General features: G+C 41.2%; 2 long non-coding RNA genes across 2 annotated transcripts; both read right to left on the bottom strand.

The window, feature by feature from the left end:
- Positions 1-5,137: 5,137 nt before the first annotated feature.
- LOC149438229 (uncharacterized) lies at positions 5,138-10,412 on the bottom strand. Its single transcript, XR_016307946.1, has 2 exons — positions 9,877-10,412; positions 5,138-5,725 (listed from the first exon to the last, which is right to left on the bottom strand). It is a non-coding gene; the product is annotated as an uncharacterized LOC149438229 (long non-coding RNA).
- Positions 10,413-15,827: 5,415 nt separating this feature from the next.
- On the bottom strand, positions 15,828-24,979 carry LOC149438228 (uncharacterized). Its single transcript, XR_016307943.1, has 2 exons — positions 24,786-24,979; positions 15,828-15,979 (listed from the first exon to the last, which is right to left on the bottom strand). It is a non-coding gene; the product is annotated as an uncharacterized LOC149438228 (long non-coding RNA).
- Between the last annotated feature and the right edge of the window lie 2,196 nt (positions 24,980-27,175).

The following is a 27,175-nucleotide window of genomic DNA, read 5'->3' as shown; positions in this document are numbered from 1 at the left end:
CAATGATGGGGCACTATTCCTTTCACTGATACAAGGCACTATATCTTCCGCTAAAACCAGAGATGGGGAACTAATTCTCTCACTGACACCAACACTGGAAAACTATTCCTTCCACTGATACCATAGATGGGGAACTAATTCTTCTGCTGACACCAATCATGAGGCAGTATTCCTTCCACTGACACCAATGATGGGGCACTTTTCCTTCCACTGATAGAGGGCACCATTCCTCCCACTGAAACCAGAGATGGGGAACTAATTCTCCCACTGACACCAACACTGGGATACTATTCCTTCCACTGATACCATAGATGTGGCCCCTTGCTTGCTTTTATCCAGCCCTTGGGGCACTATTGCTCCCACTGACACCAGAGATGGGGAACTAATTCTTCTGCTGACACCAATCATGAGGCAGTATTCCTTCCACTGACACCAATGATAGGGCACTTTTCCTTCCACTGATAGAAGGCAGCATTCCTCCCACTGAAACCAGAGATGGGGAACTAATTCTCCCACTGACACCAACACTGGGATACTATTCCTTCCACTGATACCATAGATGGGGAACTAATTCTTCAGCTTACACCAATGATGAGGCAGTATTCCTTCCACTAACACCAATGATGGGGCACTATTCCTTCCACTGATACAAGGCACTATTCCTCCCACTGAAACCAGAGATGGGGAACTAATTCTCCCACTGACACCAACACTGGGATACTATTCCTTCCACTGATACCATAGATGGGATACTAATTCTTCCACTGACACCTATGAGAAGGCAGTATTCCTCCCATTGACACCAATGATGGGGCACTATTCCTTCCATTGATACAAGGAGCTATTCCTCCCACTGAAACCAGAGATGGGAACTAATTCTCCCACTGACACCAACACTGGGATACTATCCTTCCACTGTACCATAGATGGGGAACTAATTCTTCAGCTTACACCAATGATGAGGCAGTATTCCTTCCACTAACACCAATGATGGGGCACTATTCCTTCCATTGATACAAGGCACTATTCCTTCCACTGATACCATAGATTGGGTACTAATTCTTCCACTGACACCAATGAGGAGGCAGTATTCCTCCCATTGACACCAATGATGGGGCACTATTCCTCCCTCTGTCACAAATTATGTAAGTTTTCTAATCACACTGACCATAGCCTATGCCATTGTTTACTCCCATCAATGCCAGAGCATTTTCTACTCCCACTGGCTACAGTTTGGCCCCCTAAAATTTGAGGCATTACACTGGCCATTTTTTTCAAAAATATGGAGACCCCTGAACTATATCATAATTCTATCATTTGACTGATCAGAATTAAAAAGAAATCCTTTATGTACAGTGACTTTAAGCAAAGTGCATTACAAAAAATATGTTGAGAAACCCGGTTGACATTTGACAGCACCTAAAAGGCTCCTGTCATGTTTTGACCTCCAGTTGTAGGAACCCTAACCAGACCCACCATCAAAGACCTGACACAGGAGAAGTCACTTCCCTAGAAACTCATTGGCTCCACTCTTACCTGTGAAATGTGAATTTCAATAAGCTTTTTTAAAAACGACATAATTTCAAGTGTGAACACCTTCAAAACCGGGCATACCTCTACACCTATCCGAGATTGGATCCAGAGAAATTTGTCAATATTTATTCTGGTGTTCTATGAGGAGACCCGTCCAGTTGTTTTAAATGTCATAGGAGAGATTGAACTAAGAGTTAAATTTTTTTATTTTCCCTAATCTGCCTTCAAATGTTTGGATTAGGTCCCTATGGAAAGTACACAAATTTCCTATTGAGTGTCCTTGTGGCCCCCGTTCCATTGGGAGGAAGAAAACTGTATATGCCTCTATTTGGATGAGAATGTTGGAATCTTGTATTTTTTACAACATACAGCCTGTTTGCTATATATTGAGTATACAGGACTATGTGCAAACATTTATGTATTTTTAATCACTGTACTTTTTGAATATTAATTAGAAATACTTATTTAACGCACATATAGAATAAATATGAGTAATTGTTTTTAACTGAAACCTTCTGTGTGAGGTGCAAATTTAGAGACCAACCATTCTTGTAAGTCATTTTAAAAATAGTTTATTGAGTGAACAACTGATCACAAACAGAAACAACTTTGCATGCTTTGTAACCAACTGGCCACAATTATCTAAGAATCTTTATATACAAGTGTGTCAGGCTAATGTACAATGCAGTGTTTTAGGTTTAGGTAAGATATACATACACTATATTTCCAAAAGTATTGGGCCAGCCCTCCAAATCTTTGGATTCAGGTGTTCCATTCCCCTCCATGGACACAGGTGTATACAATCAAGCCCCTAGGCATGCAGACTACTTTTACAAACATTGGTGAAAGAATGGGTCGCTCTCAGGAGCTCAGTGACTTCAAGCGTGGTCCTGTGATAGGTGGTCACCTGTGCAATGAGTCCATCCGTGACATTTCCTGGGTACTAAATATTCCACACTCAACTGTTAGCAGAAGCAACTGGGAACAATAGCAACTCAGCCACGAAGTGGTAGGCCACGTAAAATGACAGAGCTGCTGAAGCGTACAGTGCTCAGAAGTCGCCAACTGTCTGCAGAGTCAATAGCTAAAGACCTCCAAACTTGGTGTGGCCGTCAGATTATCACAACAACAGTGCGTAGAGAGCTTCATGGAATGGGTTTCCATGGCCAAGCAGCTGCATTCAAGCCTTACATCACCAAGTGCAATGCAAAGCGTCGGATGCTGCCACTGGACTTGAGAGCAGAGGAGACATGTTCTCTGGAGTGATGAATCACACTTCTCTGTCTGGCAATCCAATGGACATGTCTGGGTTTGATGGTTGCGAGGAGAATGGTACTTGCCTGACTGCATTGTGCCAAGTGTAACGTTTGGTGGAGGAAGGATTATGGTGTGGGATTGTTTTTCAGGGGTTGGGCTTGGCCCTCTAGTTCCAGTGAAGGGAACTCTTAAGGTGTCTGCATACCAAGACATTTTGGCAATTACAAATTCTGTGGGAAGAGTTTGTTCCAACATGACTGCACAACAGTGCACAAAGCAAGGCCAATAAAGACATGGATGAGCGAGTTTGAGGTGGAGGAACTTGACTGGCCTGCACAGAGTCCTGACCTCAACCCCATAGAACACCTTTGGGATGAATTAGTGCGGAGACTGCGAGCCAGGCCTCCTCCCCCGACATCAGTGCCTGACCTCACAAATGTGCTTCTGGAAGAATGGTCAAACCTTCCCATAGACACCCTCCTAAACCTTGTGGACGGCCTTCCCAGAAGAGTTGAAGCTGTTATAGCTGCAAAGGGCGGGCCGACTCAATATTGAACCCTACGGACTAAGACTGGGATTCAGTTCATGTGCGTGGAAAGGCAGGCGGCCCAATACTTTTGGCAATATAGTGTAATACACACACACATATATATATATATATATATATACAGTGGGGCAAAAAAGTATTTAGTCAGCCACCAATTGTGCAAGTTCTCCCACTTACAAAGATGAGAGAGGCCTGTAATTGGCATCATAGAGAGACCTCAACTATGAGAGACAAAATGAGAAAAAAAATCCAGACAATCACATTGGCTGATTTGGAAAGAATTTATTTGCAAATTATGGTGGAAAATAAGTATTTGGTGAATATCAAAAGTTCATCTCAATACTTTGTTATATATCCTTTGTTGGCAATGACAGAGGTCAAACGTTTCCTGTAAGTCTTCACAAGGTTGGCACACACTGTTGCTGGTATGTTGGCCCATCCTCCATGCAGATCTCCTCTAGAGCAGTGATATTTTGGGGCTGTCGCTGGGCAACACGGACTTTCAACTCCCTCCAAAGGTTTTCTATGGGGTTGAGATCTGGAGACTGGCTAGGTCACTCCAGGACCTTGAAATGCTTCTTATGAAGCCACTCCTTCATTGCCCGGGCGGTATGTTTGGGATCATTGTCATGTTGGAAGACCCAGTCACGTTTCATCTTCAATGCCCTTGCTGATGGAAGGAGGTTTGCACTCAAAATCTCACGATACATGGCCCCATTCATTCTGTCCTGTACATGGATCAGTCGTCCTGGTCCCTTTGCGGAGAAACAACCCCAAAGCATGAAGTTGCCACCCCCATGCTTCACAGTAGGTATGGTGTTCTTTGGATGCAACTCAGCATTCTCTCTCCTCCAAACACGACGAGTTGTGTTTCTACCAAACAGTTCTATTTTGGTTTCATCTGACCATATGACATTCTCCCAATCCTCTTCTGGATCATCCAAATGCTCTCTAGCAAACTTCAGACGGGCCCGGACATGTACTGGCTTAAGCAGGGGGACACGTCTGGCACTGCAGGATCTGAATCCCTGGCGGCGTAGTATGTTACTGATGGTAGCCTTTGTTGCGTTGGTCCCAGCTCTCTGCAGGTTATTCACTAAGTCCCCCCGTATGGTCCTGGGATTTTTGCTCACCGTTCTTGTGATCATTTTGACCCCACGGGGTTAGATCTTGCATGGAGCCCCAAATCGAGGGAGATTATCAGTGGTCTTGTATGTCTTCCATTTTCTAATTATTGCTCCCACAGTTGATTTGTTCACACCAAGCTGCTTGCCTATTGCAGATTCAGTCTTCCCAGCCTGGTGCAGGTCTACAATTTTGTTTCTAGTGTCCTTCGACAGCTCTTTGGTCTTCACCACAGTGGAGTTTGGAGTGTGACTGTTTGAGGTTGTGGACAGGTGTCTTTTATACTGATAACAAGTTCAAACAGGTGCCATTGATACAGGTAATGAGTGCAGGACAGAGGAGCCTCTTAAAGAAGAAGGTACAGGTCTGTGAGAGCCAGAAATGTTGCTTGTTTGTAGGTGACCAAATACTTATTTTCCACCATAATTTGCAAATAAATTCTTTCCAGATCAGCCAATGTGATTGTCTGGAGTTTTTTTCTCATTTTGTCTCTCATAGTTGAGGTCTACCTATGATGCCAATTACAGGCCTCTTTCATCTTTGTAAGTGGGAGAACTTGCACAATTAGTGGCTGACTAAATACTTTTTTGCCCCACTGTATATACACATATACACACACACAAGGGGCATTCAAGATAAACCAGGACTTTAAAGTTTATATAATAAAAGAACACATTTCAAGGAGTAGAAACTGCATTTATTTTTCTACATACTCCCCTGCTACATTTATACACTTATGCCAGTTTTTAGTGTAACTAATCCCTGGAAAGCTTTGGCATAGAAAGATTTGTCAGTACGCCTGAACCTCCTAGGACAGCCAGCTTCACTTAATCATCATTCTGTTCGCCGTTCCCACAGGAAGATTTGTCTCTTGTGCAATTACACTAGTTTATGTGTCAATTGTCCACAGGTTTAATGTTCCCAGGAATGACTGCAGTGGGCTGGGAACCACCACGGCCAGGATCGTCATTGACGGACGTACGGCCATCTTTGAAACATTCACACCATTCGAATGTCTTACTGCGGCTCATCACCATACTGTGCTTAAAGTCTTCTGTAGATATCCGCGGGTTTTACACCTTCATTCACAAGAAACTTCACCACCACACGAAGTTCCATGCGCACTAACACTGTTGTCTCTGGACTGACCTGCCACATGTGCGCCACCTATCAGTAAGATTGTCACTCCAGGTGAGACTAAAAGCAGGTATGCCATCTCACAGCGTGCTGCCATTTCAGTGATGTTCAGCCACCCATGGATTCCTACATGGAAGAAAAATACATTTTAAATATATTTGAAAAATATTCCTCCCAAATATATTGACATATACTGGAAATACTACAATTTTGGTTGTATTCCATGTGGGTGGTAGTTATAAACAGGAGTGCTAATGAGCTCACCAATGATATTATTCTTTTTCAATCTACTGCTTTGTACACATGATGAGAATATCGGATGAATGATCATCTGTTTTTTTTTTTGCATGGTCATCTCGAAAACAAAGCGGTTACTAAAGTTCCAAAAATTCCCTTACCCTCAAGGGGTGTACAGTCTAAGGTCCCTTACCCTCAAGGGGTATACAATCTAAGGTCCCTTACCCTCAAGGGGTGTACAATCTAAGGTCCCTTACCCTCAAGTAGCATACAATCTCAGGTCCCTATCTCACATTCATACATACACATACTAGGGCCAATTTAGACAGGAGCCAATTAGCCCACCAGCACGTCTTTGGAGTGTGGGAGGAAATCCACTTAGCTGCTGTGTTTGGTAATAAAGGGTACCCAGGATACCAAGTGCCGGCTTGTTTTTGAGCTCTTTAAAAGGCCAAGGCACAGAGCCTAAATACTTTCCACCAGCTTTTCCCCAGAGCACCAGCAAGGAGTGATGGACTCTACTGGAGGGTTGACCAGGTTGTGGCCCTCCTGTGCAGATGGCAACTGACCAAGGATTAGAACCAGAGCTTTGCACAAAGTTGACAGGCAGATTTAAGAAAAGGGACAGGCCAAAGGTAAGGGTTGGCAGCAAACACGCAAAGTCAAATACAAGCTAAAGTGGGTAACAAGAGAAGCAAGAATGCGGGATTGCAAAGTTTAACACAGACTGGAGCACTGGGCTAAGAACTGAACCTATTGCTCAGGTGGTGGTCTGAGGGCAGCTAAAGAGTGAGGTTGATATAAAGGCCTGGCAAGGACTGGCTACATAGTGGCTGTATCAACTAGCAGGTAGGATCTGGACAAACAGTTCCTATACCTCCCTGCCCGGTGGAACAAAGAAGTCTGCAGTACAAGGTAAGAATGATTATATTGTGCCAGAACTACGCTGAGTTGCAGATCTGCTCTCTACAAGAATGGACAAGGGAGGTGTCCCTCCACCAAGTCATTCATATGACGTATTCAGATATGTAAACTAAGATTCCGCTTCATAATTACATGCTTCTGTCAAATCTATCCATCAAGATGAGTTGCATGGTTTTACACTTCACACTACAGAATGCCCATGTCTACTATTGGATCTTTTTCATGCCCATGACACCAATGGTTAAACAGAACAATTAGTGGTATAAGACATAAAGAGGTATTGTTTGTGGCCCTCAGAACAGCTTTGGTGTTGTGGGTTAGTCCAAGTGAGGCACCTTTGAAGGTTATGACCCAAGTGTATCCTACAGCAAAACCCCTACCTCCTTTCATGGTCTGCTGGTTAGGAAGGAGTGGATGCTTTTAGACTTTGTACTACAGAAAGCCCATGTCTACCTTTGAATCTTTTCCATGCCCATGACACCAAGCGTTGAACAGAACAATTAGTGGTATAAGACACGAAGAGTCAATGAGTGTGGCATTCAGATGCAGCTTTGGTACCGGGGTTAGTCCAAGTGAGGCCCCCTTGAAAGTCATGACCCAAGTGTATCCTGCAGCAAAACCCCTACCTCTTTTCATGGTCTGCTGGTTAGGAAGGAGTGGATGCTTTTAGACTTTGTACTACAGAAAGCTCATATCTACAGTTGGATCTTTTCCATGCCCATGACACCAAGAGTTGAACAGAATAATTAGTGGTATAAAACATGAAGAGCCATTGAGTGTGGCCTTCAGATACAGCTTTGGTACTGGAGTTAGTCCAAGTGAGACCCCCTTGAAAGTTATGACCCAAGTGTATCCTACATCAAAACCTCTACCTCCTTTCATGGTGTGCTGTTTAGGAAGGTTAGGAAGGAGTGGATGCTTTTAGACTTTGTACTACAGAAAGCCCATGTCTACCTTTGAATCTTTTCCATGCCCATGACACCAAGCGTTGAACAGAACAATTAGTGGTATAAGACACGAAGAGTCAATGAGTGTGGCATTCAGATACAGCTTTGGTATCGGGGTTAGTCCAAGTGAGGCCCCCTTGAAAGTCATGACCCAAGTGTATCCTGTAGCAAAACCCCTACCTCTTTTCATGGTCTGTTGGTTAGGAAGGAGTGGATGCTTTTAGATTTTGTACTACAGAAAGCCCATGTCTACCGCTGACTCTGCTCACTTTTAGCAGATCTCTGAAAACCTATCTCTTCAGGGAAGCCTATCCTGCCATCAGCTAAAAATGAAATCTTCTACTCTTGCAACCAGTCCATCACCACAGTTGCTACCTTTTGTACCACTAGCCCCTCCCTCCTACTACAGAAAGCTCATATCTACAGTTGGATCTTTTCCATGCCCATGACACCAAGAGTTGAACAGAATAATTAGTGGTATAAAACATGAAGAGCCATTGAGTGTGTTATTCCAAGTGAGGCCCCCTTGAAAGTTATGACCCAAGTGTATCCTACAACAAAACCTCTACCTCCTTTCATGGTCTGCTGTTTAGGAAGGTTAGGAAGGAGTGGATGCTTTTAGACTTTGTACTACAGGAAGTCCATATCTACCATTGGATCTTTTCCATGCCCATGACACCAAGAGTTGAACAGAACAATTAGTGGTATATTACATGAAGAGCCATTGAGTGTGACCTTCGGATACAGCTTTGGTACTGGAGTTATTCCAAGTGAGGCCCCCTTGAAATATATGACCCAAGTGTATCCTACAGCAAAACCTCTATCTCCTTTCATGGTCTGCTGGTTAGGAAGGAGTGGATGCTTTTAGACTTTGTACTACAGAAAGCCCATGTCTACCGCTGACTCTGCTCACTTTTAGCAGATCTCTGAAAACCTATCTCTTCAGGGAAGCCTATCCTGCCATCAGCCAAAAATGGAATCTTCTACTCTTGCAACCAGTCCATCACCACAGTTGCTACCTTTTGTACCACTAGCCCCTCCCTCCTAGATTGTAAGCTCCCAGGATCAGGGCCCTACTATCCCTTTTGTTTTGAACTGTTGTCAGGGACCATCGCGACGCATGGGTCTACACATGCGTAGGTGTCTGTCAAGACATGCAGGCAGCAGGGCACTAGGACCCAGGTGCACCCGTCGTCTATGACAGTACTGGGCAGGCACTAGGACCTAGGCTGCCCCTGCCAGGTGCAGGGCGGGCTACTTAAACCAGCCCTGAACAGACACTTGTTGCCGAATGGTCTTTGCGTATCCTGTTGCCTGTGTTGTGAGTACTCTGATCTGGATTGTCTGACCTTGTTGCCTTCTCCTGTCCTGACCCCTTGGCTTGCCTGACTCTGCTCCTGGATGCTCCCTTATAGATCTGATCTTCTGGTATTGACCCTGCATGTGACCCGACTATCCTTTGCCTATCGTCTTGTACCGCACCGACCCGCTAGTTACCGACACGGCCTGTTTGATCTTGCTCATCCATCCATCCCTCAGGGATCCCCGGGCTCCCTCACATCAGACTCTTAACCCACAGGAGCCTCTGGCAGACTCCTCTACCTCTGGTAGAGATACCCGGTAGCTGCGACCTGGTCCCGGAGCGCTCCAAGTCCATCATCAGGGGCCCTGGTGAACAAGTGCTCCGGTACTTAGACTCCGCACTCTGGAGAGGCTCTATCAGGGGACTGATAGAGGTGCTGTCAGGTGGTCCATTACAACTGTATTGTTGCTGTATTGTCTCCCGTTATATTGTAAAGCGCTGAGCAAACTGTTGGCGCTATATAAATCCTGTTTAAGAATAATAATATTCAACCTCTAAGAATGACTTAAAAAGCATCGTTGACCAGCAAAGAAGGAAAACATTATATTTTGGCACATGACGAAAGGGAATAATTTAGACCCAAAATATGAAAGGTCAACTTTTGCCAAAATGCTTTAATTAATTTTGGATAGATGAAGAAAGGGTCATGAGACTCTGTCAGGTTGGTGCTGTTAGTGGGGATGGGGAATCTCTCCAATGTGACACGTGAAAAGGGGTCATTTGGGGGGGTTTGGTGCTATCCTGGCATTTCAGGGCCTTCGAAACTGTAATAGGTAGTGAGGAAGTGAAATGAGGAAGTTACGCACCTTCAGGCTTTCAAAGTGGTCATTGGATTTCCGGCTCCTGTATGTGGCTAGGCTCCCAAAAAGTCTCACACATGTGGTACCCCCATACTCGCTAGAAGTAGCAGAATGTATTTTGGGGTGTAATTCCACATATACCCATGGGTTGTGCGAGACATTAAATAATTTAAATGGCAACGTTGTGTAAAAAAAAATGTTTTTATCATTTTCCAGAAACTTGTGGAAAAAATAAATCTTCCATGGACTCAATATGCCTCTCAGCAGATAGCTTAGGGTGTCTACTTTCCGAAAAGGGGTCATTTGGGGGTGTTTGTATTATCCTGGTATTTTAACACCTCAAGAAATGTGATGGGCAGTCAGAAAGTAAAAGCTGTGTAAATTCCATTATCTATCCCATAGTTTGTAGACGCTATAACTTCACACAAAGCAATCAATATACACTTATTGGGATTTTTTTTAACCAAAAACATGTAGCAGAATACATTTTGGCCTAAATGTATGACAAAAGTTTAGTTTTTTTGGATATTTTTTATGACAGAAATGAGAAAATATCGTTTTTTTTAAAAAAGAAATATTTTTTCTCAAAAGTTTTTTGAGAAAAAAAAAAAAAAAAATGAAAAGCGCACAGGTGATCAAATACCACAAAAAGAAAGCTCTATTTGTGTGAAAAAAAAGACATAAATTTCATTTATGTACCGTATTGCATGACCGCGCAATCGTCCGTTAAACTAGCACAGCGCTGTATAGCAAAAAAAATGGCGTAAATTGCAGTATCTATACCATAGTTTGTAGACGCTATAACTGTCACACAAAGCAATCAATATACACTTATTGGGATTTTTTTGACCAAAAACATGGAGCAGAATACATTTTGGCCTAAATGTATAACTAACTTTGAGATTATTATATATTATTTATAGCCGAAAGTAAAAAATATCATTTTTCTACCAAATTTTCGGTCTTTTTTTGTTTATAGCGCCAAAAATAAAAAGCGCACAGGTGATCAAATACCACCGAAAGAAAGCTGTATTTGTGTGAAAAAAAGGACGTAAATTTCGTTTGGGTGCAGCACTGCATGACCGCGCAATTATCAGCTGAATTAGTGCAGCGTGGAATATCAGAAAGAGGCGTGGTCAGGAAGGGGGGTAAATCCTGTAGAGGGCAAGTGGTTAATGCTAAAAAAAGGGGGGGTAATAAAAAGTCCCCATTTTGGTGGTTCCAGCTCCAAATAAAAAGGTGTTAACCCACATAATGCAGAAAGAATGAAAAGAAAGCAGAAAAGCGCGCGCTACTAAGTGTGTAAGTATAATGGGAAGTAAAGAGTTAATAATGAAATGCAGTCGGAATGGATGAAATGTGAGAGAAAGTGAATGTTGAAAAATGTAGGCGATGGTGTCGTCTCAAATCCACAGCGAGCCCCACAGTCAGAGGATATTGCTCTTAAACCGACTCCCCCAGACTGTCTAAGGTGCTTCGGTGTACTCATCCGGTGTGGAGCCTTATAACCTACTAATCCTCAGCCTGGGTGACAGAGGTGTGCCTCGAACCTACGACCATGCGCTCAGCGGACTGGTTCGCTAACCACTAAGCTACGGCCATCGCCGACTACATAATGTACCAAACGGCCCTTTGACATCTTCCGACTCTAACTACGCATGCGCAGCTCAGGGGGCATGCGGCGGTCGGAAGTTCGTGTTCCCTAATCCAAGTGCGCATGTGCTGTTTTCAGGCACGATCAGTCAGTCTCCGCAGCCCCGCTACGTACAGAACCGCCTTCCTCCCGGCATTTCCTCATCTAGCAGGCAGGAGGCAGTTAAGCGCTGCTCTATAGCTACGTCATATTCAAAACAAAGAGCAGTTTGATAGGGGCCGAAACCGGAAGTGGCCGTAGTATAGTGGTTAAGTGCACGGCATGGTGTACTGAGCTCAACGCCTCGTAGGTTCGAGACCCGCCTCCGTCAACTTTTGATGTCTATCTCCTGCTCTCTTTACATCAATGGGGATTTCACACGCCAGATTTTTACCATTCATTTTCGGTCATTTGATCTATTCGGAAAGCCTTTCCTGGGAGGAGATTCTTCTGGGAACATGGTGACACGCCTTATCTTCCCTTACACAGGGAGTGCATTTCATTATTAACTCTTTACTTACCATTAAACTTACACACTTAGTAGCGCGCGCTTTTCTGCTTTCTTTTCATTCTTTCTGCATTATGTGGGTTGAGACCTTTTTATCTGGAGCTGGAACCACAAAAATGGGGACTTTTTATTACCCCCCCTTTATTAGCATTAACCACTTGCCCGCTACAGGATTTACCCCCCTTCCTGACCACACCACTTTCTGCTATTCGGCGCTGCGCTAATTCAACTGATAATTGCGCGGTCATGCAATGCTGCACCCAAACAAAATTTGCGTCCTTTTTTTTACACAAATACAGCTTTCTTTCGGTGGTATTTGATCACCTGTGCGCTTTTTATTTTTCGCGCTATAAACAAAAAAAGACCGAAAATTTGGAAGAAAAATGATATTTTTTACTTTCGGCTATAAATAATATATAATAAACTCAAAGTCAGTTATAAATTTAGGCCAAAATGTATTCTGCTCCATGTTTTTGGTCAAAAAAATCCCAATAAGTGTATATTGATCGCTTTGTGTGAACGTTATAGCGTCTACAATCTATGGTATAGATACTGCAATTTACGCCATTTTTTTGCTATACAGCGCTGCGCTAGTTTAACGGACAATTGCGCGGTCATGCAATACGGTACATAAATGAAATTTATGTCCTTTTTTTCACACAAATAGAGCTTTCCTTTGGTGGTATTTGATCACTAGTGCGCTTTTTATTTTTGGCACAATAAACAAAGTTTTGAAGAAAAATAATTTTTTTGTAAAAAATTGGTATTTTCTCATTTGTCATAAAAAATATCCAAAAAAACTAAAATTTCGTCATACATTTAGGCCAAAATGTATTCTGCTCCATGTTTTTGGTCAAAAAAATCCCAATAAGTGTATATTGATCGCTTTGTGTGACAGTTATAGCGTCTACAAACTATGGTATAGATACATTTACACAGATTTTACTTTCTGACTGCTTATCACATTTCTTGAGGTGCTAAAATACCAGGACAGTACAAACACCTCCAAATGATCCCTTTTTAGAAAGTAGACATCCTAAGCTATCTGCTGAGAGGCATATTGAGTCCATGGAAGATTTTTTTTTTCCCACAAGTTTCTGGAAAATGACAAAAACATTTTTTTTTTTTGCACAAAGTTGCCATTTAAATGATTTATGTCTCACACAAGCCATGGGTATATGCGGAATTACACCCCAAAATACATTTTGCTACCTCTACCGAGCATGGGGATACCACATGTGTGAGACTTTTTGGGAGCCTAGCCACATACAGGAGCCTGAAATCCAATGAATACTTTGAAAGCCTGAAGGTGCGTAACTTCCTCATTACACTTCCTCATTACCTATCACAGTTTCGGAAACCCTGAAATGTCAGGATAGCAGTAAATTCCCCAAAATTATCCCTGTTTGTTCCACCCCAAGGAATTTAAAAAGAGGCTGGGTGAGTATTTTTCAGATCAAATTTTTTCTCACAAGGTTTTGAAATATAAAAAAAGAAAAGAAAAAATATGTTTTTTTTTCTTCATTTTCCAAAAACATTTGGCAACAAACAAGATCTGAAAAATACTCACCATGCTTCTTATCAAATTCCTTGGAGTGTCTACTTTCCAACAAGGGGTCATTTGGGGGGGGGGGGGGGGTTGGTGCTATCCTGGCATTTCAGGGCCTCTGAAACTGTGATAGGTAGTTAGGAAGTGTAATGAGGAAATAAAGAACTTTAAAAGCCTGAAGGTGAATATTGAATTTTAGGGTCCTGTACTTGGCTGGACTGCCAAAATGTCTCTCACATGTGGTACCCCCATACTCAGGAGAAGTAGCAGAATGTATTTTGGGGTGTAATTCCACATATACCCATGGCATGTGTGAGGAATAAATCATTTAAGTGACAATTTTGTGTAAAAAAAAAATGTATTTTGGGCCGGTATGTAAACAGCGGTTGCACCATGCATGTGAGGTATCGCCGTTAACGTCAGATCAAGGGCAGTAATTCTAACAGTAGACCTCCTCTGTAAATCTAAAATGGTAGGTTGTAAAGGCTTTTAAAACGTTGCCTATGCATATTAAAAATGTATGCAGTTTGTCATCATTGCACGGGGCAGACACAGTTTTAAATCATGTCACGTTTGGTATCTATTTACTCGGCATACCATCATCTTTTACATCTTACCAAATAATTGGCCAATATATTGTGTTTTTGTACATTAAAAGTAAAAAAAGTGTATTTTTGTTTTAAAAATTGCATTTGAAAAACCGCTGCGTGAGTACCATGTGACATAATAAATTGCAGCACCCACCATTTTATTCACTAGGGTGTCTGTTTTAAAAAAAATATATATAATGTTTGGGGTTTAAATTAATTTCCTAGCAAAAAATACTGTTTTTTTTTAAGTGAACAAAAAGTGTCAGAAAAGGCTTGGTGTTCAGGTGGTTAGAAGAGTGAATGATGTGTGGCATAAACTTCTAATGCTGGCCATAAAATGCCCCCACCCCCCAAAAATAGGATTAGGAAGGTAGCAATAGCAGAGCGTGACGTCATTCGTACCGCCGGAGCCAGAAGGAGGCTCGGCGGACATCTTTACTAGGGTCAGTATTGCTACCTTCCTAATCCTATTTTTAACCTTTTATGGGTCTGGATCTGCATGCTACCCTGTATTCTATGCTGAGGCAAATAAATTTTCCTAAACATACTACACTATCTCTAGCACCTGTGTTTTTCTGGGGCTCCTTTGTGGAGCTGTTACCCCCACAGAGAAGGTGCCTGTACCATTCAGAGGAGAGAGTTTCACCACCAATGTGGAGTGCCTGATTGACCTTAAAGGGGACCTCAGGATCCGGTTTTGAGTCTTCGGTGACCCACCGTGAGAGGGATGCCTGCCATCTGAACTTTGGAGGATCTGACATCTGGAATGATTATTCCTACATGCGCATAACCCATGCGTTTCTGGTGAGTGCGCATTGCTATTATTTGAGGCCGCAAGAGCTTTGGAAGTTTGCACCCTTTTATAAGAAACCACGAACATTAATACACTGACTTCTGACTGTTTTCAGTTTAATTCCTTTAGCGCTATATAAATCCTGTATAATAATAATAATAACAGTGCTTTTATTGCAGTCTGTGCACTTTGGTCCCGGGGACAATTGCACCCCTCCAATTCTTGTATATAGTAGGTGTCACAGAGACGGGAAAAGAGGCAATATCTGCCCAGAGTGCTTACATTTAAAACAATAACTAAAAAACAGGTGAAGAAATGTCACCAGCACACCAAGGATGCCTCAAGAATGGGTCCAAAGCTTTCAATGGTCATATGATAAACACAAGGCAACGCTTCGAAGCCATGCAAAGCCTCATCATCAGGCCTCACTTGCCTGACGAAGGGGCCCTGCGTGGTTCAAAAACGTTTCCTTGTGTTTATGTGACTACAAATTGACACTTCGGACCCATTCTTGAGGAATCCTTGGTGTGCTGGTGACATTTCTTCACTTGGACTGTCTACGGATCTCGGCCTGTAGTCACTACAACATCCAGCTATACTGAATAGCCATCTGCAGGAACATGTGCATTGGGAATATTGGGTTTGTAATTAAAAAACATTGAAATGTTTTGCAAAGTGTAAGATCCAAACCCCACAGTGCGGACCGGGACAAACTAGCCATGCGGGAAAGTAACCCTCACGTCTCTGACTCATATCACTGGAATGGCATCATCAAAGGTGACTGAGGACAAGCTGCTTACAGCATTTCAGCCTAGGCAAAGTCACCTGGAGCTCAAGGATTGTATTTCAATGCAAAAAGGTATCATAATAAAAAAACACGATGCTGTATTTTGTGACATTTTCATAATTTAGTAATGCGGACTTAAGGAAAGTTACTAAAACAACTGTAGGATTGTCACTCCGAGTGAGACTAAAAGCAGGTATGCCATCTCACAGCGTGCTGCCACTTCAGTGATGTTCAGCCACCCATGGATTCCTACATGGAAGAAAAATATATTTTAAATATATTTGAAAAATATTCCTCCCAAATATATTGACATATACTGGAAATACTACAATTTCGGTTGTATTCCACGTGGGTGGTCGTTATAAACAGGGGCGCTAATGAGCTCACCAATGATATTATTCTTTTTCAATCTACTGCTTTGTACACATGATGAGAATATCGGATGAATTATCGTCTGGTTGTTTTTTCGCATGACCATCTCGAAAACGAAGCGGTTACTAAAGTTCCAAAAATTCCCATATATATATATATATATATATATATATATATATATATATATACTGTATGTTGAAATGCTTTGTTATTACAAAATATATGAGAAATATTTTTAAAAATACATTTTCAAATATACTGTATGTCTTTAAAATAACATTTAATCTACATTTTTGGAATGCATTTACAAATATATGTTAAAATAACTTTTTTATATATTAAAAAAAATCTGAAGAAAAGATTTTAAAAAACATATATTTTTAAAAATATTTTTCATATATTGTAATATATAAAAAAACACATTTCAACATGCAGTGTGTGTATGTGTGTATTTGTATGTATATATATATATATATATATATATATATATATATATATATATTTATTGAAATAATTTTTTTGACAGCTTAGGTTTCTTAACCGATTTTATATTTCGTTCAGTTTTTTTTTTTATAAAATCATTCTTTACAAATAAATATTAAATACACGGTGCTTACATGTTAGCAGCTGAAGCTGGGCTGTCTATTAAGGAAGCCCAGCATTAGCTCTGCACATTCTGACTGTTTTTAAACTAAAAATATAGTCTGTATTGCTGTCTTGGACAATTCCTAGTGGGATGGTGTATGATCAAGAGGAAAGAGAACATATCATAGTGCAACCCCATAAAAAAATAAACCGCTTTAATAAATTGGAAAAGGAATTCACAAAGATAATAAAATAACAAGCATGTGTATATATCCATCAACCAAAACAGTTCCTTACATCGCAAATTCCGGTTTGCGCAACACCGGAAGTGACGTCATTAGGCTCCTCCCGATGCGTTGCATCACTGGTCACGTGACTTCTTCAGGGTGATTTCAGTTTTTGGTTGACTTTAATTTTTTTGACACCTTAGATTTCTTAACTGATTTTATATTTCATTAGTTTTCTTTTTTTTAATAAAATCATTATTTTACAAATAAATATTAAATTGCATGGTGCTTACATGTTAACAGCGGAAGCTGGGCTGTCTATTAAGGAGGCCCAGCATTAGTTCTGCACATTCTGACTGTTTTTAAACAACAAATTTAGTCTGTTGCTGTCTTGGACAATAATAGATAGTGGACCCTCTATGCTATATATACCTTGGAGAAACAAGACAGTAAGAAAGCTGCCCTTAATCACTTTGCCCAATTCCATTCATCAGAGAACAATGGTGCTCAGCTTCAGCCTCTGCAAGCCACTTCAGTAACAATAAGTCACTTCAACCTCAGCCACTTCAACCTCAGCCACTTCAACCACTTCAGTAACAAAACAAGCAAAGCCAGCACACCAGTAAAGATCCTTGGTATCATTTATTATATCAAATGGCTAAGAAATGGCTCAACTGGTACAGTTTTTTTGGATATTTTTTATGACAGAAATGAGAAAATATCGTTTTTTAAAAAAAAGAAATATTTTTTCTCAAAATTTTTTTGTTTATAGCACCAAAAATAAAAAGCGCACAGGTGATCAAATACCACCAAAAGAAAGCTCTATTTGTGTTAAAAAAAGGACATAAATTTTATTTATGTACCATATTGCATGACCGCGCAATTGTCTGTTAAACTAGTGCAATGCTGTATAGCAAAAAAATGGTGTAAATTGCAGTATCTATACCATAGTTTGTAGACGCTATAACGTTCACACAAAGCGATCAATATACACTTATTGGGATTTTTGGACCAAAAACATAGAGCAGAATACATTTTGGCCTAAATTTATAACTATCTTTGAGTTTATTATTTATAGTCGAAAGTAAAAAATATCATTTTTCTTCCAAAGTTTTGGTCTTTTTTTGTTTATAGCGCGAAAAATAAAAAGCGCACAGGTGATCAAATACCACCAAAAGAAAGCTCTATTTGTGTGAAAAAAAGTACGTAAGTTTTGTTTGGGTACAGCACTGCATGACCGCGCAATTATCAGCTGAAGTAGTGCAGCGCCGAATAGCAGAAAGAGGCGAGGTCAGGAAGGGGGGTAAATCCTCAGGAGGTCAAGTGGTTAATGCTAAAAAAGGGGGGTAATAAAAAGTCCCCATTTTGGTGGTTCCAGCTCCAGATAAAAAGGTCTCAACCCACATAATGCAGAAACAATGAAAAGAAAGCAGAAAAGCGCGCGATACTAAGTGTGTAAGTGAAGTAAAGAGTTAATAATAAAATGCACTCCCTGTGTAAGGGAAGATAAGGCGTGTCACCATGTTCCCAGAAGATTCTGCTGGGACTATGAAAGGCTTTCCGAATAGATCAAATGACAGAAACTGAATGGTAAAAAAGTCTGGCAATGGCGTCTCAGATCCACAGGTAAGCACAGAGAGAGGAAGGAGCTGGGCTCTTAACCAATCAATCCAGGTTGTCGACGGAGCTTCGGTGTGAACGGCCAGAAAGGGGGCCTATAACCTACTACCCCGGAGTCCGAAGTGACAAAGGTGTGCCTCGAACCTACGCTTCGCAGACTGGCGTGCTAACCACTACACTACAGCCATTGCTAAGGAAACAGTCAACTTGACCTTTTTGGCACATGACGAAAGGAAATAATTTAGACCCAAAATATGAAAGCCCAACTTTTGCCAAAATGCTTTAATTAATTTTGGATAGACGAAGAAAGGATCATGAGACTCTTTCAGGTTGGTGCTGTTAGTGGGGATGGGGAATCTCTCCAATGTGACACTGACGAAAAAAAGGCTTTTTTTTAGTATAGTTGGGGAAAGTTAGAACAGCTAACCTTTTTTTTACACAAAATTGCCACTGAAATGAGTTATTGCTCACACATCCCATGGGTATATGTGGAATTACTCCCCAAAAAAATTCAGTTAGTTCTTCTGAGTATGGGGGTACCACATGTGAGAGGCGTTTTGGCAGTCTAGCCAAGTACAGGACCCCAAAATCCAATATTCACCTTAAGGCTTTTAAAGTTCTTTATTTCCTCGTTACACTTCCTGACTACCTATCACAGTATCGGAGGCCCTGAAATGCCAGGATAGCACCAAACCCCCCCCCCCCCCCCCAAATGACAACTTTTTGGAAAGTAGACACCCCAAGGAATTTGATAGGAAGCATGGTGAGTATTTTGCAGATCTCGTTTGTTGCCACAAGTTTTCGAAAATTGAAGAAAAAGAAAACAAAAACATATTTTTTCTTTTCCTTTTTTATATTTCAAGACCTTCTGAGTAAAAATGAGCTCTGCAAAATAATCACCACACCTTTTTTTAAATTCCTTGGGGTGTCTACTTTCCAAAAAGGGGTCATGGGGGGGGGGGGGGTTGGTGTTATCCTGGCATTTCAGGGCCTTCAAAACTGTGATAGGTAGTGAGGAAGTGAACTGAAGAAGTTACACACCTTCAGGTTTTCAAAGTGGTCATTGGATTTCAGGCTCCTGTATGTGGCTAGGCTCCCAAAAGTCTCACACGTGGTATCCCCATACTCGGAAGAGGTAGCAGAATGTACTTTTGTCATTTTCCAGAAACTTGTGGAAAAAAAAAATCTTCCATGGACTCAATATGCCTTTCAGCAGATAGCTTAGGGTGTCTACTTTCCGAAAAGGGGTCATTTGGTGGTGTTTGTATTATCCTGGTATTTTAGCACCTCAAGAAATGTGATGGGCAGTCAGAAAGTAAAATCTGTGTAAATTCCATTATCTATATCAGGGGTGGGCAAACTTTTTGACTTGAGGGCCGCAATGGGTTCATATATTGGACCCGGGGGCCGGACCAATAGTAGATAAATTATGTGTATGTGTCATCCATAGTAAGTATAGTAATATTCCCCCATAGTAAGCATAGTAATTAATCCCCCATATAGTAATTCATCCCCCATAGTAATTCATCCCCCCTATAGTAATTCATCCCCCCTATAGTAATTCATCCCCCATATAGTAATTCATCCCCCATAGTAATTCATCCCCCATAGTAATTCATCCCCCATAGTAATTCATCCCCCATATAGTAATTCATCCCCCATAGTAATTCATCCCCCATATAGTAATTCATCCCCCATAGTAATTCATCCCCCATATAGTAATTCATTCCCCATATAGTAATTCATCCCCCATATAGTAATTCATCCCCCATATAGTAATTCATCCCCCCTATAGTAATTCATCCCCCATATAGTAATTCATCCCCCATAGTAATTCATCCCCCATATAGTAATTCATCCCCCATAGTAATTCATCCCCCATATAGTAATTCATCCCCCATAGTAATTCATCCCCCATAGTAATTCATCCCCCCTATAGTAATTCATCCCCCATAGTAATTCATCCCCCATATAGTAATTCATCCCCCCTATAGTAATTCATCCCCCATAGTAATTCATCCCCCATATAGTAATTCTTCCCCCATAGTAATTCATCCCCCCTATAGTAATTCATCCCCCATAGTAATTCATCCCCCCTATAGTAATTCATCCCCCCTATAGTAATTCATCCCCCATAGTAATTAATCCCCCATATAGTAATTCATCCCCCATAGTAATTCATCCCCCATAGTAATTCATCCCCCATATAGTAATTCATCCCCCATAGTAATTCATCCCCCATATAGTAATTCATCCCCCATATAGTAATTCATCCCCCATATAGTAATTCATCCCCCATAGTAATTCATCCCCCATAGTAATTCATTCCCCATATTAATTCATCCCCCATATTAAGTCCCCAAGTCCCCCCTGTGTCAATTCACTTACCTTTGCTCCGCGCGTTCCTCTCGCTGTGTCCCGCGCCGTTCCGGTGTAGCATGAAAATCTGTCTCCTATGAGGATCTGTCCCCCTCGACGTATCTGCGCATGTGCCAGTTTCAGGCATTAGCAGCCGATCGGCGATCTCCGGCACATGCGCAGATACGTCGAGGGGGACAGATCCTCATAGGAGACAGATTTTCATGCTACACCGGTCTTCAGGGCGGACTGTGAGGGGAGCCTAGCTCCGCGGGCCGGTTTAAAAGGTCCGCCGGGCCGTATACGGCCCGCGGGCCGTAGTTTGCCCATTGCTGATCTATATCATAGTTTGTAGAAGCTATAACTTCACACAAAGCAATCAATATACACTTATTGGGATTTTTTTTAATCAAAAACATGTAGCAGAATGCATTTTGGCCTAAATTTATGACAAAATTTACGTTTTTTTTTATATTTTTTATAACAGAAAAGAGAAAATATCGTTTTTTAAAAAAATAATTTTTTTTTCTCAAAATTTTTTTGTTTATAGCGCCAAAAATAAAAAGCGCACAGGTGATCAAATACCACCAAAAGAAAGCTCTATTTGTGTGAAAAAAAGTACATAAATTTCATTTATGTACCATATTGCATGACCGCGCAATCGTCCGTTAAACTAGTGCAGCGCTGTATAGCAAAAAAAATGGCGTAAATTGCAGTATCTATACCAGGGGAGGGCAAACTTTTTGACTCGAGGGCCGCAATGGGTTCATATATTGGACCCGGGGGCCGGACCAAGAGTAGATGAATTATGTGTATGTGTCATCCATAGTAAGTATAGTAATATTCCCCCATAGTAAGCATAGTAATTAATCCCCCATATAGTAATTCATCCCCCATATAGTAATTCATCCCCCATAGTAATTCATCCCCCATATAGTAATTCATCCCCCATATAGTAATTAATCCCCCATATAGTAATTCATCCCCCATAGTAATTCATCCCCCCAATAGTAATTCATCCCCCCTATAGTAATTCATCCCCCATATAGTAATTCATCCCCCATAGTAATTCATCCCCCATATAGTAATTCATCCCCCATAGTAATTCAGCCCCCATATAGTAATTCATCCCCCATAGTAATTCATCCCCCATATAGTAATTCATCCCCCATAGTAATTCATCCCCCATATAGTAATTCATCCCCCATATTAATTCATCCCCCATATTAATTCATCCCCCATAGCAATTCATCCCCCATAGCAATTCATCCCCCATATAGTAATTCATCCCCCATATAGTAATTCATCCCCCCTATAGTAATTCATCCCCCATAGTAATTCATCCCCCATAGTAATTCATCCCCATATAGTAATTCATCCCCATATAGTAATTCATCCCCCATAGTAATTCATCCCCCATATAGTAATTCATCCCCCATATAGTAATTCATCCCCCATATAGTAATTAATCCCCCATATAGTAATTCATCCCCCATAGTAATTCATCCCCCCAATAGTAATTCATCCCCCCTATAGTAATTCATCCCCCATATAGTAATTCATCCCCCATAGTAATTCATCCCCCATATAGTAATACATCCCCCATAGTAATTCATCCCCATATAGTAATTCATCCCCCATAGTAATTCATCCCTCATAGTAATTCATCCCCCATATAGTAATACATCCCCCATAGTAATTCATCCCCCATATAGTAATTCATCCCCCATATAGTAATTCATCCCCCATATAGTAATTTTGACTCGAGGGCCGCAATGGGTTCATATATTGGACCCGGGGGCCGGACCAAGAGTAGATGAATTATGTGTATGTGTCATCCATAGTAAGTATAGTAATATTCCCCCATAGTAAGCATAGTAATTAATCCCTTATATAGTAATTCATCCCCCATATAGTAATTCATCCCCCATATAGTAATTCATCCCCCATAGTAATTCATCCCCCATATAGTAATTCATCCCCCATATAGTAATTCATCCCCCATAGTAATTCATCCCAATAGTAATTCATCCCCCATATAGTAATTCAGCCCCCATATAGTAATTCATCCCCCATAGTAATTCATCCCCCATATAGTAATTCATCCCCCATAGTATTTCATCCCCCATATAGTAATTCATCCCCCATATTAATTCATCCCCCATATTAATTCATCCCCCCTATAGTAATTCATCCCCCATATAGTAATTCATCCCCCATATAGTAATTCATCCCCATATAGTAATTCATCCCCCATATTAATTCATCCCCCCTATAGTAATTCATCCCCCATATAGTAATTCATCCCCCATAGTAATTCATCCCCCATATAGTAATTCATCCCCCATATAGTAATTCATCCCCATATAGTAATTCATCCCCCATAGTAATTCATCCCCCATAGTAATTCATCCCCCCTATAGTAATTCATCCCCCATATAGTAATTCATCCCCCATATAGTAATTCATTCCCCATATTAATTCATCCCCCATATTAAGTCCCCAAGTCCCCCCTGTGTCAATTCACTTACCTTTGCTCCGCGCGTTCCTCTCGCCGTGTCCCGCGCCAGTCCGGTGCAGCATGAAAATCTGTCTCCTATGAGGATCTGTCCCCCTCGACGTATCTGCGCATGTGCCAGTTTCAGGCATTAGCAGCCAATCGGCGATCTCCGGCACATGCGCAGATACGTCGAGGGGGGACAGATCCTCATAGGAGACAGATTTTCATGCTACACCGGTCTTCAGGGCGGACTGTGAGGGGAGCCTAGCTCCGCGGGCCGGATTAAAAGGTCCGCCGGGCCGTATACAGCCCGCGGGCCGTAGTTTGCCCATTGCTGATCTATATCATAGTTTGTAGAAGCTATAACTTCACACAAAGCAATCAATAGACACTTATTGGGATTTTTTTTAATCAAAAACATGTAGCAGAATACATTTTGGCCTAAATTTATGACAAAATTTACGTTTTTTTTAATATTTTTTATAACAGAAAAGAGAAAATATCGTTTTTTAAAAAAAGAATTTTTTTTTCTCAAAATTTTTTTGTTTATAGCGCCAAAAATAAAAAGCGCACAGGTGATCAAATACCACCAAAAGAAAGCTCTATTTGTGTGAAAAAAAGGACATAAATTTCATTTATGTACCATATTGCATGACCGCGCAATCGTCCGTTAAACCAGCGCAGCGCTGTATAGCAAAAAAAATGGTGTAAATTGCAGTATCTATACCATAGTTTGTAGACGCTATAACTGTCACACAAAGCAATCAATATACACTTATTGGGATTTTTTGGACCAAAAACATGGAGCAGAATACATTTTGGCCTAAATGTAAAACTAACTTTGAGTTTATTATATATTATTTATAGTCGAAAGTAAAAAATATCATTTTTCTTCCAAATTTTCGGTCTTTTTTTGTTTATAGCGCGAAAAATAAAAAGCGCACAGGTGATCAAATACCAGCGAAAGAAAGCTGTATTTGTGTGAAAAAAAGGACGTAAATTTGGTTTGGGTGCAGCACTGCATGACCGCGCAATTATCAGTTGAATTAGTGCAGCGTGGAATAGCAGAAAGAGGCGTGGTCAGGAAGGGGGGTAAATCCTCAGGAGGGCAAGTGGTTAATGCTAAAAAAGGGGGGTAATAAAAAGTGCCCATTTTAGTGGTTCCAGCTCCAAATAAAAAGGTGTTAACCCACATAATGCAGAAAGAATGAAAAGAAAGCAGAAAAGCGCGCGCTACTAAGTGTGTAAGTTTAATGGTAAGTAAAGAGTTAATAATGAAATGCAGTCGGAATGGATGAAATGTGAGAAAGTGACAAAATGTTGGCGATGTAGGTGTCGTCTCAAACCCACAGCGAGCCCACAGACGGAGGAGCTGGGCTCTTAACAGACTCACCCAGACTGCCTAAGGAGCTTCGGTGTGCTCATCCGGTATGGGGCCTTATAACCTACCACCCCGCAGCCTGAGTGACAGAGGTGTGCCTCGAACCTACGACCATGCGCTCCGTAGACTGGTTCGCTAACCACTAAGCTACGACCACCGCCGAATACATAATGTACCAAACGGCCTTTTGACATCTTCCGACTCTAACTGCGCATGCGCAGCTAAGGGGGCACGCAGCGCGGCGCTCGGAAGTTTTGTATTCCCTAATCCAAGTGCGCATGTGCTGTTTTCAGGTACGATCAGTCAGTCTCCGCAGCCCCGCTACGTACAGAACCGCCTTCCTCCCGGCATTTCCTCATCTAGCAGGCAGGAGGCAGTTAAGCGCTGCTCTATAGCTACGTCATATTCAAAACAAAGGGCAGTTTGATAGGGTCTGAAACCGGAAGTGGCTGTAGAGTAGTGGTTAAGTGCACGGCATGGTGTACTGAGCTCAACGCCTCGTAGGTTCGAGACCCGCCTCCGTCAACTTTTGATGTCCATCTCCTGCTCTCTTTACATGAATGGGGATTTCACACGCCACATTTTTACCATTCATTTTCTGGCATTTGATCAATTCGGAAAGCCTTTCCTGGGGGGAGATTCTTCTGGGAACATGGTGACACGCCTTATCTTCCCTTACACAGGGAGTGCATTTCATTATTAACTCTTTACTTCCCATTAAACTTACACACTTAGTAGCGCGCGCTTTTCTGCTTTCTTTTCATTCTTTCTGCATTATGTGGGTTCAGACCTTTTTATCTGGAGCTGGAACCACCAAAATGGAGACTTTTTATTACCCCCCTTTTTAGCATTAACCACTTGCCCTCTACAGGATTTACCCCCCTTCCTGACCACGCCTCTTTGTGCTACACGTCGCTGCGCTAATTCAACTGACAATTGCGCGGTCATGCAGTGCTTCACCCAAACGAAATTTACATCCTTTTTTTCACACAAATAGAGCTTTCTTTCGGTGGTATTTGATCACCTGTGCGCTTTTTATTTTTCGCGCTATAAACAAAAAAAGACCGAAAATTTTGAAGAAAAACAATATTTTGTACTTTCGGCTCTAAAAAATATATAATAATCTCAAAGTTAGTTATACATTTAGGTCAAAATGTATTCTCCATGTTTTTGGTCAAAAAATTCCCAATAAGTGTATATTGATTGCTTTGTGTGACAGTTATAGCGTCTACAAACTATGGTATAGATACTGCAATTTACACCATTTTTTTGCTATACAGCGCTACACTGATTTAACGGACAATTGCGCGGTCATGCAATACAGTACATAAATGAAATTTATGTCCTTTTTTTCACACAAATAGAGCTTTCTTTTGGTGGTATTTGATCACCTGTGCGCTTTTTATTTTGCCAAAATGTCTCTCACCTGTGGTACCCCCATACTCGGGAGAAGTAGCAGAATGTATTTTGGGGAGTAATTCCACATATACCCATGGCATGTGTGAGCAATAAATCATTTAAGTGACAATTTTGTGGAAAAAAAAAAAACTTTTTTTGTCATTTTCCAAAAACTTGTGGTAAAAAAATAAATTCTTCTATTGATTCAACGTGCCTCTCAGCAAATAGTTTGGGGTGTCTACTTTCCAAAAAGGGGTAATTTTGGGGGGTGGGGGCATTTTATGCCCAGCATTAGAAGTTTATGCCATTCATCATTCGCTCTTCTAACCACCTGAAGACCAAGCCTTTTCCGACACTTTTGTTCACATGAAAAAAAAAAATCTGTATATTTTGCTAGGACATCAATTTAACCATTTCCATACCGGACAATTTTACCCCTTCCTGCCCAGGCCAGTTTTCAGGTTTCAGCGCTCTCACACTTTGAATGACAATTGCGCGGTCATACAACATTGTACCCAAACTAAAATTTTATCATTTTCTTCACACAACTAGAGCTTTCTTTTGGTGGTATTTAATCACCGCCGGGGTTTTTATTTTTTGCTAAATTAACAAAAAAAGACCAAAAATGTTGAAATAAACCCACGTTTTTCTTTGTTTCTGTTATAAAAGTTTACAAATAAATAATTGTTCTTCATAGATTTAGGCCGAGATGTATTCTGCTACATGTCTTTGGTGAAAATAACCCAAATTAGGATGTATTATTTAGTTTGTAGGAAAGTTATAGAGTTCACAAACTATGGTATAGATCTGAAAATTGATCAATCCTGAAGTACTGACAGCCAATCTAATTTCTTGAGGTCCAAGAATGTCAGGACACTACAGATATCCCCCAAATGTCAGGACAGTACAGATATCCCCCAAATGTCAGGACAGTACAGATATCCCCCCAAATGTCAGGACAGTACAGATATCCCCCAAATGTCAGGACAGTACAGATATCCCCC

The sequence above is a fragment of the Staurois parvus genome, unplaced genomic scaffold, assembly GCF_062004578.1.
Source record: "Staurois parvus isolate SC_StPar_1 unplaced genomic scaffold, SC_StPar_1.0 ptg001202l, whole genome shotgun sequence".
Classification (NCBI taxonomy): domain Eukaryota; kingdom Metazoa; phylum Chordata; class Amphibia; order Anura; family Ranidae; genus Staurois; species Staurois parvus.
This window is presented reverse-complemented; position numbering and strand designations above follow the sequence as displayed.